At 38.8% G+C, this 13,224-nt stretch overlaps 1 protein-coding gene across 5 annotated transcripts in view; it reads left to right on the top strand.

Annotated features, from left to right (window-relative positions):
• Positions 1–13,224, top strand: part of PRLR (prolactin receptor) — a 147,087-nt gene that overhangs the window by 62,304 nt on the left and 71,559 nt on the right. Inside the window, exon 1 of one of the 5 annotated variants that reach the window (XM_062612909.1) lies at positions 3,592–4,156. The exons of the other annotated variants lie outside the window; for them this stretch is intronic. The gene's annotated coding sequence lies outside the window, so the exon portion shown is untranslated. Of the gene's footprint in view, positions 1–3,591; positions 4,157–13,224 lie in introns of those variants that run through there. 5 annotated transcript variants of the gene reach the window in all.

Below are 13,224 nucleotides of genomic sequence, written 5' to 3'. Positions count from 1 at the left end.
CCAACAGTTCCATGTCCTTTTTATGTTGAGGACACTTATGTTGAAGTGGTTTTGTTGAGGGGTGCAGAGAGGTTGTGGAAAAGACTCACACATGTAGTGACTGGAAATATGGTATGTGTTGAGAACAGATCTTGAAAATAAACCAGCATCAGTGCTTTTTGTCCATGAGTAAAAATTCACAAATAAGGAAGGGCTTGATGGCATGGAGTGGATGCAGATGTCCTGGTCTTGCTTGCCTTGGCATACTTGTGGGTAAATGAGGAGGCATGGTTTCAGCTGCCACCCCATCATAGGCCATTCTTGGATAGGTCTGTCAAAATGGGCTGAGGACATCCTGGTCCTATGGGTCCTTGCAGTACTTCTGGGATGAACCTGCTGTGTGACGAGAAGAGGGACTTCCGAGGCACATGGGTAATGTGAGAGTGAGTTGAGTGGCCATGGCAGCTGCCATGTCTTGTCTTGTGTGACAGGTGTCCTGTAAGGACATTTTGTCTGCCTCTAGAGAGACTCGCGTCAGAGGCTTTTGGCTGCTGTTTCTTCAGAGGGGGTCATGGTAAAGAAAAGTAGGCAGCAGCTGAAGATAATGTCATTCTCTCTGTAGTTCTATGAATTCTTATTCCTGTTCTATTTCTTATAGTCTTTCCTTTAAATTCAAAAGCAGAGGCTTCTTTGTTTGCTTTCCTCTGGGTTGATTATTTTTTTTTCCCTTTTGCAGGGGGCAGGGGAGGACAGGGACAAACAGCCACAACCCCTGTACAAACTTACTCTCCAAGGAAGGCTGGAGGTTTATGGTTGATAAGTACTGAGTGAAAGGGAAAGAGAGATTGTAGTCTCTTCTCATGTGCCCTTTCAATCTCACTGCTTGACATGCTCCTTTTAGCATTTTTCTTCACCTGTAAAGCCCTTTCCTGAAACTTTATTGCCACTTTTGAGTGTTTCCTTCAACTTCGATCTTCTTTCCTGCCTTTCTCACAGTCCTGTGTGCTTCCTGTTGTGCTGTTTTTTTGCTGGTTTTAAGGGCACTGAAATTCTGTCTGCCTAAATGCCAGAAGTCTGATGGAGTTCTGACACAGAATAGCATCACTGAGGTTGGTGAATTTACACTGATACAAATGTCATTATACTGAAACTAAAGTTAGGCCCTTGCACTCTTGATTTACAAAGACTTCCTTTCTGTAAATGATCTGTTGATATTAGGGACTGCTGATTGGAATTTTATTTTAACAGATTCCAAGCCTATGAACTTTTCTGATAAATCCGACTCTGGAAATTAACTATTTATACTGCTAGACCAGCCACAGAGGAATCTTTCTCTGCTGACTATAGAGGCAGCCTAAAATCCTGATTTAAACCTTCTTTCTAAAGTGGATACCCCAGTTACATGACACAGGCTAAGCCAAGTTGATAATCCCTTTCAGAGACTGGCCAAGCTCTATTCTAGAAGTAGCTATGCTTTTTCTTTTTTTTTTTGCTCTATTGAAAGTCTGCTCCAATTTTTCATACTCCAGTGGTTAGCATCCTTTTAGTTTACTGCCTGATTATATTTGTGTTCTCTTTCTACTTGTTTTTGTTCCAGCATTGTTCTTTAGCCTAAACACCTACTGGACTTTTCCAGTGCTCACTGTACTTGTATTTATAAACATACATTACATTTATAGGGACATGTAAGTGCCTGTTCCATTTTCTGCCTCAACCTTTACTTTGCCACGCTAAACTGGCCAAGTTCTGTCAAGTCACTTTTTAATAGATGGGCTTTAGATCCTTTACCTCACTGTGGTGACCTCTCTTTTCTCCTGTCCTAATCTTTCTTTAACATAGATTTATCTGTATTCTGTGAATGTGAGATCTTACTACTACCTTAAAATATTCTCCTTAAGCCGCTGTTCTTAGGATCACAGTTGTCTTTTCTTGGCAGTAATCCACCAGAGGATGAGTGTGCCTGTACAAACTTGTCTGACTGGCTTGAATATTGCTAGTAGTGTAGCCACAGGCACTCAGTGCTCATTAAAAGCTGAAAAACCTAACTCAAAATCCTGGGGAAACATGTAAGAACTATCTCACGCTGCAGTACCTGCTGCCACAGTTACCAAGGTTGCATTATGTCAGCTAGCGATAAACTGGATAGCACAGGTATAAATGTCTGAAGTTACTCATCTGGAAGATCTCAGTAATAGTTTTTAACTTTCATGCCACATCTTTTCCTCCACTAAATTGTTAGTGATTCAGCTTTTATTCTCTTTTTCACCATTAAACAGATTCCAGACAAATAAAGACTATTTTGGCTAGAGCAAAAAATGTGCATGCAGACCTTAACATTATATGCTTCTCTTACAGAAATTAAGATAGTGATGATGTGGACAGTACTTCCTGATTCACCTTCATTTTGAAAATCTCTCCACTAGGCAGGATCTTGTCTCTCCCTTCTTCCCCTCCCCATGTTGATCTCCCTGCGTTCAGCAGAGGCAAGCAGATGCAGAAATACAGCAACCAGCCACAGCCTGTTACATCTTTTCTGGCTGGTGAAATACGTGTTGGGTTCTACCTTCTGTTCCTTTTGTCATTTCTGAGGTGATAGCATCTTTTTAAGCACACGTTCTCTATTTACCAGGAGCAGTTTCATCCCTGTCAACACAGCGAGTCACTGGTGGAATTTGCTCAGAGCTGGCTAACACCGTGAGCATGTGATCAATTACAGGGCATAGTTTATGATACAATAAACTCCGCCTTTACTGCCAGTTATGCGTCCCGTTCCCCTATTGCCAGCATTTATTTGACCTCAGAGTGAGCCTGTTCAGAAATTCACAGTAGGAACGAAAAAAAAGGAATTGTCTTCCACTAGTTTAGCTCCCTAAACTGTCTTAACATGGAGTCAGGCAGATATCACAGCGCACATGATGCATGGAAGGGAAAAACACAGGTGGTGGTGCAGACAGAATCTGTTCTCACAGCAGCAGCTGGCATTTAGTGTAGCACATACTGAAGAAACACCTGAAGATTTATAATCTCTGTGTGTACAGATCACAAGATGTGTTCCTGACTCGAAAATGTTTGCCTGTCTTGCCAAGACTGTTTGAAATAGTCTGCAGAATGCCCATTTTATCACAAAATGTGAGCAATTCTGACCTTGATAGGACAGACTTCAGTAACAATTTAACATCCACACCACATAAACTTGCTTTGTTATGAAAAAGAATGTTCTTGCTCAATCATCTTGCTCAAGAGAGTTTTCACTACACATGCATGCATTTTGTTTTCAGTTCACTGGCATGAATACAGAGAAGATAAAAATGTGATTCAGTGAAAGGATTAATATGTTAAAATGTTTTCAGTTGAGGCAGATGACTAGTGAATAATTGAGTATGTCAGTAAAATTGAAAGCCCAATTGCATAATCTGATACTCTTTTCAAATCACAGGAAAAAGCTAACAAAGAAATAAATTTAAAACAAACAAAAAAACAAAAAAAAAAATGCTCTTTTTTTTTTTTCTTAAGTGAGCTTTTTGATGCAAAACCAACACCTTTCATTCTGTTATAAAAAGAATTTTTTTTTTCTGGTGTCCTAGAATATAAAAGATAGGCTACTGGTGCACAGAGTATTCTGGATGCAGTTTATGTTGAAGGAGTATTATTTTTTTCCTTTAAAAAAAAAAAAGAAAATCCTATGCAATAAGCATTTAAAAGGAACCACAACCTGTAGAGTATGTAGCTGACACTTAAAAATACTATTTTTCTGCTGATGCATTCCTACACTCCACAGTACACCTCTCACCTTTAAAGCTGTCACACTCCAAACATGCTTGCACTGAAGAGAATCACTGTTTTGCCTAGAGCAAGGAGCATAAGTGTTGCAAAACTGACTCCTCCTCTACTGGGGAGAGCATGCACAAGTATACAGTTGTATCCCTCCTAGAGCTGCCAGGCTGAATATTTTGCAGTCAGAGCTGTAAACCTTACAGGCTTTTTCTTTGTTTATGTTTCTACTTTGGGGTCTTTTTTCTCCCCTTTTCTTTCTGAATTTCTTTCTTCTTTTTTCTTTTTTTTTTTTTTTTTCTTTTTACATATGTGGAACTCTTTCAAATGCTGGATTTTGAAGTCCTTGTTCAGGAAGCATTCATGAACTGACATGGGTCAACATACTTTTCGTTACCAGGCAAAAGTAAGTACTGCAGTTAAACCTGTTCCTACTGTGTGTTTACCTATGAAGGATTCTGTGTCATTGCATAAGGACAGCGTAGACTGTAGTTTCATTAGCAGAAATAAAAACTTTTAAAAAAAGTAAAATAATTTCAATATAGTATGCTAAATATTGTATGGCTCACATTCTGAAAAAAAAAAAACAAAACAAAACATTTTTACTTGTCAGTGGTCTCTGTTAAAATACTGAAATAAGCCAGACACAGAGATGCCACTCCTATAAGTTTTCTTAAAATGACATTCAGGATTGTGTTTATTTTTGTAAAGCTTTTTAAATGCACATGGTAGTAATAATCTCATGATACTACTGCTTTATATTGTTTATGTTTACTAAGTATACCTTATTTGTGTCGTTCATTAATGAAAATAAGCTGGTTGAGGAAATAAGCTCCCGTAACTGCTGTCATACCTTCTACTATCTACAGTTCCCTAGCTATGATTTTATTCTTCATGTGTTGTCCTCTCCTACGTTTGTATGTACCTTCAGTAGTTACCTGACCCTTTTTTTCGTGTGTTATTAGCTTCAGAATTCTTTGATATTGGCATAGACTGGCAATTGAAGACTGAAGGGAAACAGAGATCTCAGAGAGAAGGGGGGGGGGGGGGGAGGAAGCTGGTAACTGAGCTGACAGGGAGTAAAGAAAATGGTGTGATTTGATCCTGAGAGTGTCTTTTTAGCCAGTTTCCCCTGTGTTCTATTGAAACACTGGACCATCGTCATCTATATTTTCACTATTCCAGCAGTCACCTGGGAATTCATTAATACTCTGGGAATGAATACGGTTTCTTTTGCTGAGTTCCCTCTAGAGAGCGCAGCAGCCTGCAAGACAGTGTATGGATTCTGTGTCCGTATTACCAGCATAAGCTTTGTGCTGTAGAAAAGCTATGCCGCAGCTGTCATCCTTTTCTTCTTCTGAGATCTGGCTTGCTAGTATTGAGCTGAGCTAGGTACTCCCCCAAGGCAGGCAGATGGATTGCCCAGGCTGTGAGCATGTTTAAGCAACAAGTCATGCTTGAATGTCTGTAATGCATGCAGCCATTTATTCTATGCCCTTTTCATGGCAATATCTATAGAAAGTCTATGGCATGAGTGCACATCAGTCTTCTGTGATGAAGTACAGACTAGTTAAATTTGATGGAAGGATTAACATAGACTCTAATCTGGCAAGGAGCTTGCAGATTTTGAAGAAAAACAATATCCGGAGAAATGCAGTTAGTATAAAGGCAATAAGGAGCCAAGCCTGATAGGTCATCCCAACATTTTTTTGTGGTGTTAAAATTGAACTAGAAATCTGTCACACTAAATTTTCTTGTGAAAGATGTAATGCTTTGATAGGGAGATGTTTTGCAGTGCTATGAACTCAGAGGGATGGTTCAGGTCTCAAAATTTTCATCTTCATTTTGAGAAGGGTTTTGTATGTATTTAAGCTATTTGCATTGTATTGTCATCCTATTTTTTGTTGCCCAGCTTAAGATCATTTTTAAATGTGTTGAGTTTTCATGGCTCCAGCTAAATTAACATCATAGCAAGTGTTCTGCTATCAGAATCAGGGTACTCAGGCACAGAGGTGGCTTTTGAAAGCTCTGGCCTTCATTTAGAGATTATGGAAGTCTGACTTCTACACCTTTCTTACTGTACCGAAGCAAAGGGAGTTCAGCCACTTCCTTCAGCTGGATCAGGCTATCAGTCTAAACTTCTGTGATTCTGTGATTCTGGTCTCTCAGGCTTGTATTCTTTGCCAGAATTAAATACAGGTTAATTACAGACTCATAAAACAGTAGAAATGCTTTATTCCTACTGTCTTGGTTTTGTCTTGTTTGAAGCTAATAATCTGGTACTTCCAGAATCTTCAACTTACAAACTTTGTTTTTTATATATTTATGTACCTGTGTATACGTATGTAAGTATCAACGCACTTTTTATCATCCAGGCAGGATTTTGTTAGGGTTTTGTTCCAAACTCTTGCGAGGCAATGCCCTTCCTCCAAAGATCTATCTGCTCCGCCATAAAAACCTTAGTTTTCTGTGGCTTCTGCTTCAGCACCATTTTTGGTTCCCATTTATTCCTTCAGAACAGCTGCCTTTCAGAGAGGCTGTTGGATTTCACAAGGTAAAATCAAAGGGCAGCTCAGACTGTACCATAAGTCCTTGTTTGTACTAATTAATTAGACTAGTGCTCTAATACATTAACTCTCAAAGACTTCCTTATTGACCTTTTCCTAACTGGTTCCCTATACTTTTGGGGGGATGCCTTCATTCCCTAATTTGGTCTCCATTCTCATGTATCTCTGATGGCTATCCATTTCCCCTTAGCCTGGCTCTGATTTAGAAGTCTGTCACATGAATCTGTACTGATACCTGCTGCATGAGCAGCAAAGTTGAACTTACTTAATTTGAGGCTGATTTTAACCCCTTAAAGAGCCGTCTCATTATTTTAATACCTTTTATTGATTGGTCAGCTGTAGCTGTACTGTTCTGCAGTCCTTCCCTTACCCCAAGTTAGCACTGTGGAGCTATTTAATTAAGCAGTATGAAATCAAGTGTACAGATGTTTTGTGTGCGTGTGTGAGCTAAATAATGAGAGAAGGCAGTTTTCCTGCTTCCTTGCCCTTCCTCCTTTCTGTCTTTTTTTTTATTGCCTGGCCTTACTGAAGAGATCATGACCTCGGTCTGAGAGAAAAGATTCTCACAGGTCTGGTCCATACCAGTTGTTGGTGGTTCTATTTAGTATGACCTTTAGTCCTTGTAAAAAACTTACCTGCTAAAAGGCTTTCCTATTGAGTAGACTTTTCTGTAGATATTTCCAGCAAAGACACAGGTAATTCTGCTCGTAGGAATGCCTTTGCAGATAATCTCACCAGACTTTTATATGTATGATTTTTTTCAGTTCATTAGCAGTACTGAAAACTGTTCCTAAATAAATTGAAAGTATAAGGTGTTCTTAATTGTGTTTTGGCAAACTGAGAAGACAAACCTTCAGGCTGAACAAAGCATTCAGCTAATACTAGCTAATCTGAAGGAAAACCATTTCAAGTCTTTTTTTTTTTTTTTTAGAAATTAGAAGAAAATAAATTATAAAACTGTCATATCAAAAATGATAAAATTCCTTCATAGAAATCTGTGATGACTCATTTCAGTGTTTGAGGATACTGTTTGGGTTTTCTTTTTCTTCTGAAACACTGTATTTAAATTGATACATCTTATATAAAAGTATCAGCTCACTTTAGCTTGTATGTATAGATAAAAGTTTTAACCAGAAATTTCCTTTTGTGTAAATTAAATCTCTGCTTTTCCTTTTCTAAGGTTTACCACCAAGTTTGGTATGGTCCGGAGTAGTACAAACTTTTATTCTGAGAATCTTGTGGGCCTGCATTCTCCAGAGCTTTTGGATAGAGCTTTGGTGTCATGGTTTAGTGCAAGGGGTCCCTGCCCATGGTGGGGGGGTTGGAACTAGGTGATCTTAAGGTCCTTTCCAGACCTAACTATTCTATGATTCTATGAATGCCTTCTCATCACGCAAGTACACGTACTTTATGAGACTTGAAGCTGTTGCATCCACCATCAGAAATCTTTCTCATGCTTTTCAAATGTGAATATTGATAAATACCAAAATGCTCTAATCACCTCGTCTTACTTGGGATATAGCACCCTACTTACTTTAGGAATTGTAAACTGTTACAGTTCCTGATTATTGACTGAACTCCAAAATCTACCCTTTTTTCCATCATATTCAAGCATTCAACTCAAACTACTTATTGTAAGAGCATTTCTTAGGTATCCATTAACTGTGATTAGAAAAGGGAGAGAAGAGAGACAAGCTGAGAAACAAAACAATCGTGTCTCAAATTGTAGCATTCATAAACACAGCTCACTGCTGTGGAAGAGTTCAAGGTGAGATCTGCATAGTTTAACATTTGGAAATCCTCTGCAGATTCATTTTTGTGAACTGCTTTATTCATATTTTTCCATAATTCACTGAAAATTATGAAACTGGCAGATAAGAAAAGAATGTTTTAAAAATAATCATTGCAAAGATACAAACAAATGTAAACCTCAAAGTGTGTATCCATTTCCATAGTCCAGGTTTTTTGTTTACATCATGGGCATTGCAAGGGCAGAGTATTCCAGAAGTATTTGTGATGTGAACATTTCAGAATAGTACTCAGAAGCTTTTTGAGCACGTGCACTCACGTGTCCACATACAGTAACTGTGAAGAATGCATGAGGTGCCAATGAGGTGGTCTCATGCCACTGGATGCACTCTGCAACACCTTCAGTGGGGCAGCTTGAACCCAGACTACCCCATAACACAGGAATCATTATTCCCTGCCTGCAGCATGTAATGCCAAGTACACCTGTGGATCTAACTGATGACTTACTACGTATACCCCCCAAGCCTTGCAGTAGCATATGACCAACAAAGCAGAGGAGTCCAGTTAGACTCCTTTTAGGGTGGGCTGACATAATGCACCAAAAAGGAGGTAAGGGATTATTTTAAATTTCTAAGAGACCACTAGATAATGTAATTTTGGGGTATTTTTTTGTCTTTTGAAGAACCAAGGACACTGCTTTATTTTTGTGTTTTTCTGCCCCACTCTAGGTTGCTGAATTAAAAATGTGGAAGAATTACATTTAAGATAAATATTAAAAATACAGTTTTTTGAAATATCTGTGCTGTTCAGGATTGCACTTAGGTGAGTCGTCTCACCTGTGTATATAGGTTATATTATCATTATGATCTCTCTAGCTTTACAGTTAATGGTCTCTGAGAATATTTCACTTAGCACATTCATTATGTCTGATATTTGTTCTCCTTGTCTTGAGGAACTTTCTGATCTGATTTTCAACCCCCTGACAACCTGAGGTAACCAGAGATTTTTAGCGTGACAAACCTCTGAGCACATTCATTGTTGCCTCTGGGTGAAGTCATGCCACATTAATAGTACTTTCAAATTGTCACACTTCCTCTTCAGTGAACATGTGATACACAACTTTCCCTGTGAGGAAGTATGTACTGGTTCATTAAAAGAAGTCAATAAATTTGGCACTGATAATTTCTGGAAACTTTTAGGCCTCTAACTGGAACAAGAACAATCAGGAGCAATCATGATACAAAAATTGAAGTTTTATAGCTTGGGACAGAATAATCTGTTTGATAAATAGCACGTTTTAAATGCTTACATATGATGTGACACTTCTTCCTTGGAGGAAACAAGAAACAGCCTTTGGAAAAGCAAAGATGACTCATAGCCAAATCTACATCTGCTCACAGCTTGATCCAGAAATTTGATTGCTGCTGTTGCTGCTCTTCACCCCTAAACATTAACTGGGAAGTCATCAGAGTTCAAGGAAGCAAATCCAAAGGGAGTAGGCTTTTCCTTTAGAAGATTAATTTTACTTGATCATAATGCAAAGAGAAAATAAAGAACAATTCACTTCAGTTATGGTAGGCAAAGTCATGTGCTATAGTGATAGGAAAGGAAAGTAGACCATGATTGTGTAAATACAGAACGAAAACAGCAAAAAAGTCTAAAAATATAAAAAATTAAAGATACTTCAAGTTAAGAGTAAAGATTAGTTTTAATAACATAGAGAAATTGCCTATTAAAATGCAATAACTACCAGGTTTAACTAAACTACTAAACTACCAGATTTAATGACAAAAGTCTGGGAATCTGAAGGCAGGCTTCTTGTGTGGCACCTTTGTTTTATGTAAAAAGATAAAATGCTTTGTCCATGTAATGTAATCGATTATGCTCATGCTGTTTTGTTTGAATACAAGGAAGATAAAAACTAGTTTGTTGGCTATTTGGCATTCAAGATATACTTCGCTCCAGGAAAAGCCCAACCTCATGTGTCTTATACCATCATGTATCTGCTTAGCCTAAATAATGCCAAGTTAACCCAATCTGCCTGCAATAATTACTAATGTATGTTAAAATACTGTTCACATGTAAATCCTCTCTCTGATGATTATTATATACTGCTTTCTATTATTTATAGATTGGAGAAAGGTATCAAATATCTTTCTTTATTCCTTGTTTGAGTGGTAGCAACTTGAATTTCTCTTGTGATTCAGAAAGATGAGGAGAGGGTGAACAACGGCTACAACCAAGGGAAATGTCATTAGTAACAGTTAAAGAACTTTGAGGCAAGATGATGCAGGCCCCATTCCCTCACTTCTGCTGAAGACCTACCCCTCAAAAGTCCGAAGGCCGTTGTCCCCAGAAGCCCTTCCTTCTTTTCCAGCCATATGACCCACTTAGGCCAGAAGTGTATCCACTCCCTCAGGCCCAGGATGTCCTCCTTTATCCGTAAGAGTCATCATTTTGTCACGGTCATGGCCATACCCTGTGTGATCTCAAAACACCCTGTGATTTCTGACAGCTGAAACACTGCCTTTTTCTGTACACCAGAAGTATGACAAAGCCCCTTGTATATACGTGTGTATACACACTATGCATACATATATGGGTATGCATTTATAAAGATACATGTGAGAGTTGGAAAAATGCATAAACATATCTTTATATATAGTTACACTTCTTCATAAAAACATGACTATATGGAGTGTGTTTATAAAAATGCTTAATAAGAGATAACGAAATTAAGTCAAAATTTGATGTAAATAGAAAGAAAATTAAATAAAAGGGAAGTACAATTGAAGGGTGTGGGAGTGTGTCAGAACAAGTGGGAACCATGGAAAAATTTGAATATGCCCTTGGCAAAGGGCTAAGGCTTGAAGTTGACCAAGACCCAGACCCAGCTCATCCAAAGGACAGACCTATGAGTCATACCAAGAGGCCCCTTTCACCTACCTTCAAACCAAGTAGATCACTGTACATTGGGGCAGCCCTTCATCTTCATCCTGGGTTAGAAACTAAAGGTAACATTGAGCACTAAAGTCGAAAGCCAAAACAAAGACGACTTCACAAGTATATGTGTGTAGGGGCACCTACACTCCAAAGGGTTTTCCTAAAAAAGACAGGAGCAAAAGAAAGAAGTCAGTTGGTCTGGGATTTCGGAAATGAAAGTTTGTTGCGGGGAGTGGTAGGCAACTTTTGCCTACATCTCAGTGTGCTAATAGCTACTTGTAATACCGTAACAGGGACTGTACTGCATGAGTTGACTTATCCTTATGTCAATGTGGATTTCATAGCACCTTTTTGAAAACATAATCCTGGCTGATTACATAGGAGACAGAATTATGCTGAGAGCTGGTTTTGTTCCTGCTTAGGACCACAGGATTCAAAAAAAGGAAAAGAGCAACACTTAAAAGAGGAACAACAGTTTTGAAAGAAAAGAAACAGTGACAATGAGGGGGACAGGTCACCATAATTCAAATAATCGATAAATAAAGTTTCATTGAGCATTACTTAAATTGATTGTCTGATGTTTGTTTTCCTATGTGCATGTGGTAGCAGCATGTTACTAGCTTGCAGCACCTATTAAGAGATACTTACTGTGCTTTTGGGGAAGTGGGAAGCTTTGGCAAAATGAGTCTCTTTCTGAAACAGCCAGGAGTCCTGTTGATCCGAACAGAAATCAAGTGGCCTTGTGGCTTGTAAACCAAGATATAACACACATCAGGCAGTGAGAAGGCACTTTAGAAGTAACAGGTGTCTATAGCGTGTTCTAAACGCATTAGCAGTGTTAAGCTTCTCTTAATGGTGATGAGCGCCATTATCCAAATGTGCCTGGACTGTGTGTCGAAAAGACAGAATGGGTTTTGGAATAGCTGGAGCTTTCGAAACCATTTTTGCTACCTTGGTATTTACAGACCAAACAGGGAATCAATGTTTTTAAACCAGCTTTCAGACAAGCTGTTAAAGTAGAGCAATTTTCACTACTTTGATACTAATAATGAAGCACAGGGCTCTGTCGCAAGATTGCTTTAACAGCGTGGTAGAAACCAAGATGTGGGGTTCTTTCGCAGCATGCAGTTACTATTTGCTACATCGATGTGTTACTAGAGTTTATAATAAAGAGATACAACTGCAGCTTACACAGTACTGTCAGAGCTGGACATGTGGATGTGAAAGTTCTGCAAAGATTTGGAAAACCTGTATGGTTCCCTGTATGGGAATTGGTGCAAAATTAAAGTAAACATGCCTCCATTCAGAAAGGAAGGCCATTTGAGGATGTTTAGAACAAAAGAAAGATTTGACAATTGTTATGAGCAGATGTTCACAGTAGTTTAAACTATGAGAATGGGTCAAATACCCATGAAGTGCTTAGCAGACTACAGTCACCAAGCTATCAAGGGCACAGTTTATTCCGGTGAGCTTTAAAGAAGTGAACACTATTAACGCAAATCTGCAAACCTGAAAAGTTTCTAGCAGTAAAAAGGCAAGCAAGGAAGAAACATCTGTTTGTAAAGTGGACTTCCTGGCCCTCTAAGTTTGACAGCTGGATAAAAGCCTCTCAAGTCCATCATCTGGCATTTGGAGCCAGCATGGGAGAAAAAGAATGATGGTGACCTGTACTTTTTACATCAAGTAAAGGCTCCACAAGAATGCCTGAACCAAAATTTGCCCACAAAACACCAATTTGAACTTTACTAAGCAGCTATTGAAAGCCCCTGGGAGCTGTCAGGCCAGTGGGAGGTGTGGTTTGCAGAAATACAATGCCAACAGCTGCAATAATATTAATAGTGCTGCTGGGTAAAACATGGCATTATTCTTTGTGGCTATTCTATTATCCATCCATATGCATATTGCTGGAATATATAAACACGTACTAGTTCCAACAACAGAACTTTAACTGCTGACTAGCCATAGGCCTGGTCTTCAATCCTGTAATTAGAAAAACAAAGATGAAAACTCTTGTACTTTCTGTACAGCTGGGAAGCTAGCAGTGTTTTTGGAAGCTTCTCTTTGGGTTGCCAGTGACAGTTTCGCTTTTCATCTGACATGCTTGGAAGGTTATCTACATCTCCCTCTACATAAAGCTGTGTTGAGTACCAGCTGGTTGAAGATTTATTGTTCCATTATCCTGCTGTTTCCAGCAAATGGTAAGAGCACTGAGATA

This window comes from Pezoporus occidentalis, unplaced genomic scaffold, assembly GCF_034315485.1.
Source record: "Pezoporus occidentalis ecotype Australia unplaced genomic scaffold, CSIRO_AGI_Poc_V1 ctg162, whole genome shotgun sequence".
Classification (NCBI taxonomy): Eukaryota; Metazoa; Chordata; class Aves; order Psittaciformes; family Psittacidae; genus Pezoporus; species Pezoporus occidentalis.
The sequence above is the reverse complement of the archived record's forward strand: the minus strand, read 5'-3'. Positions and strand labels throughout refer to the sequence as shown.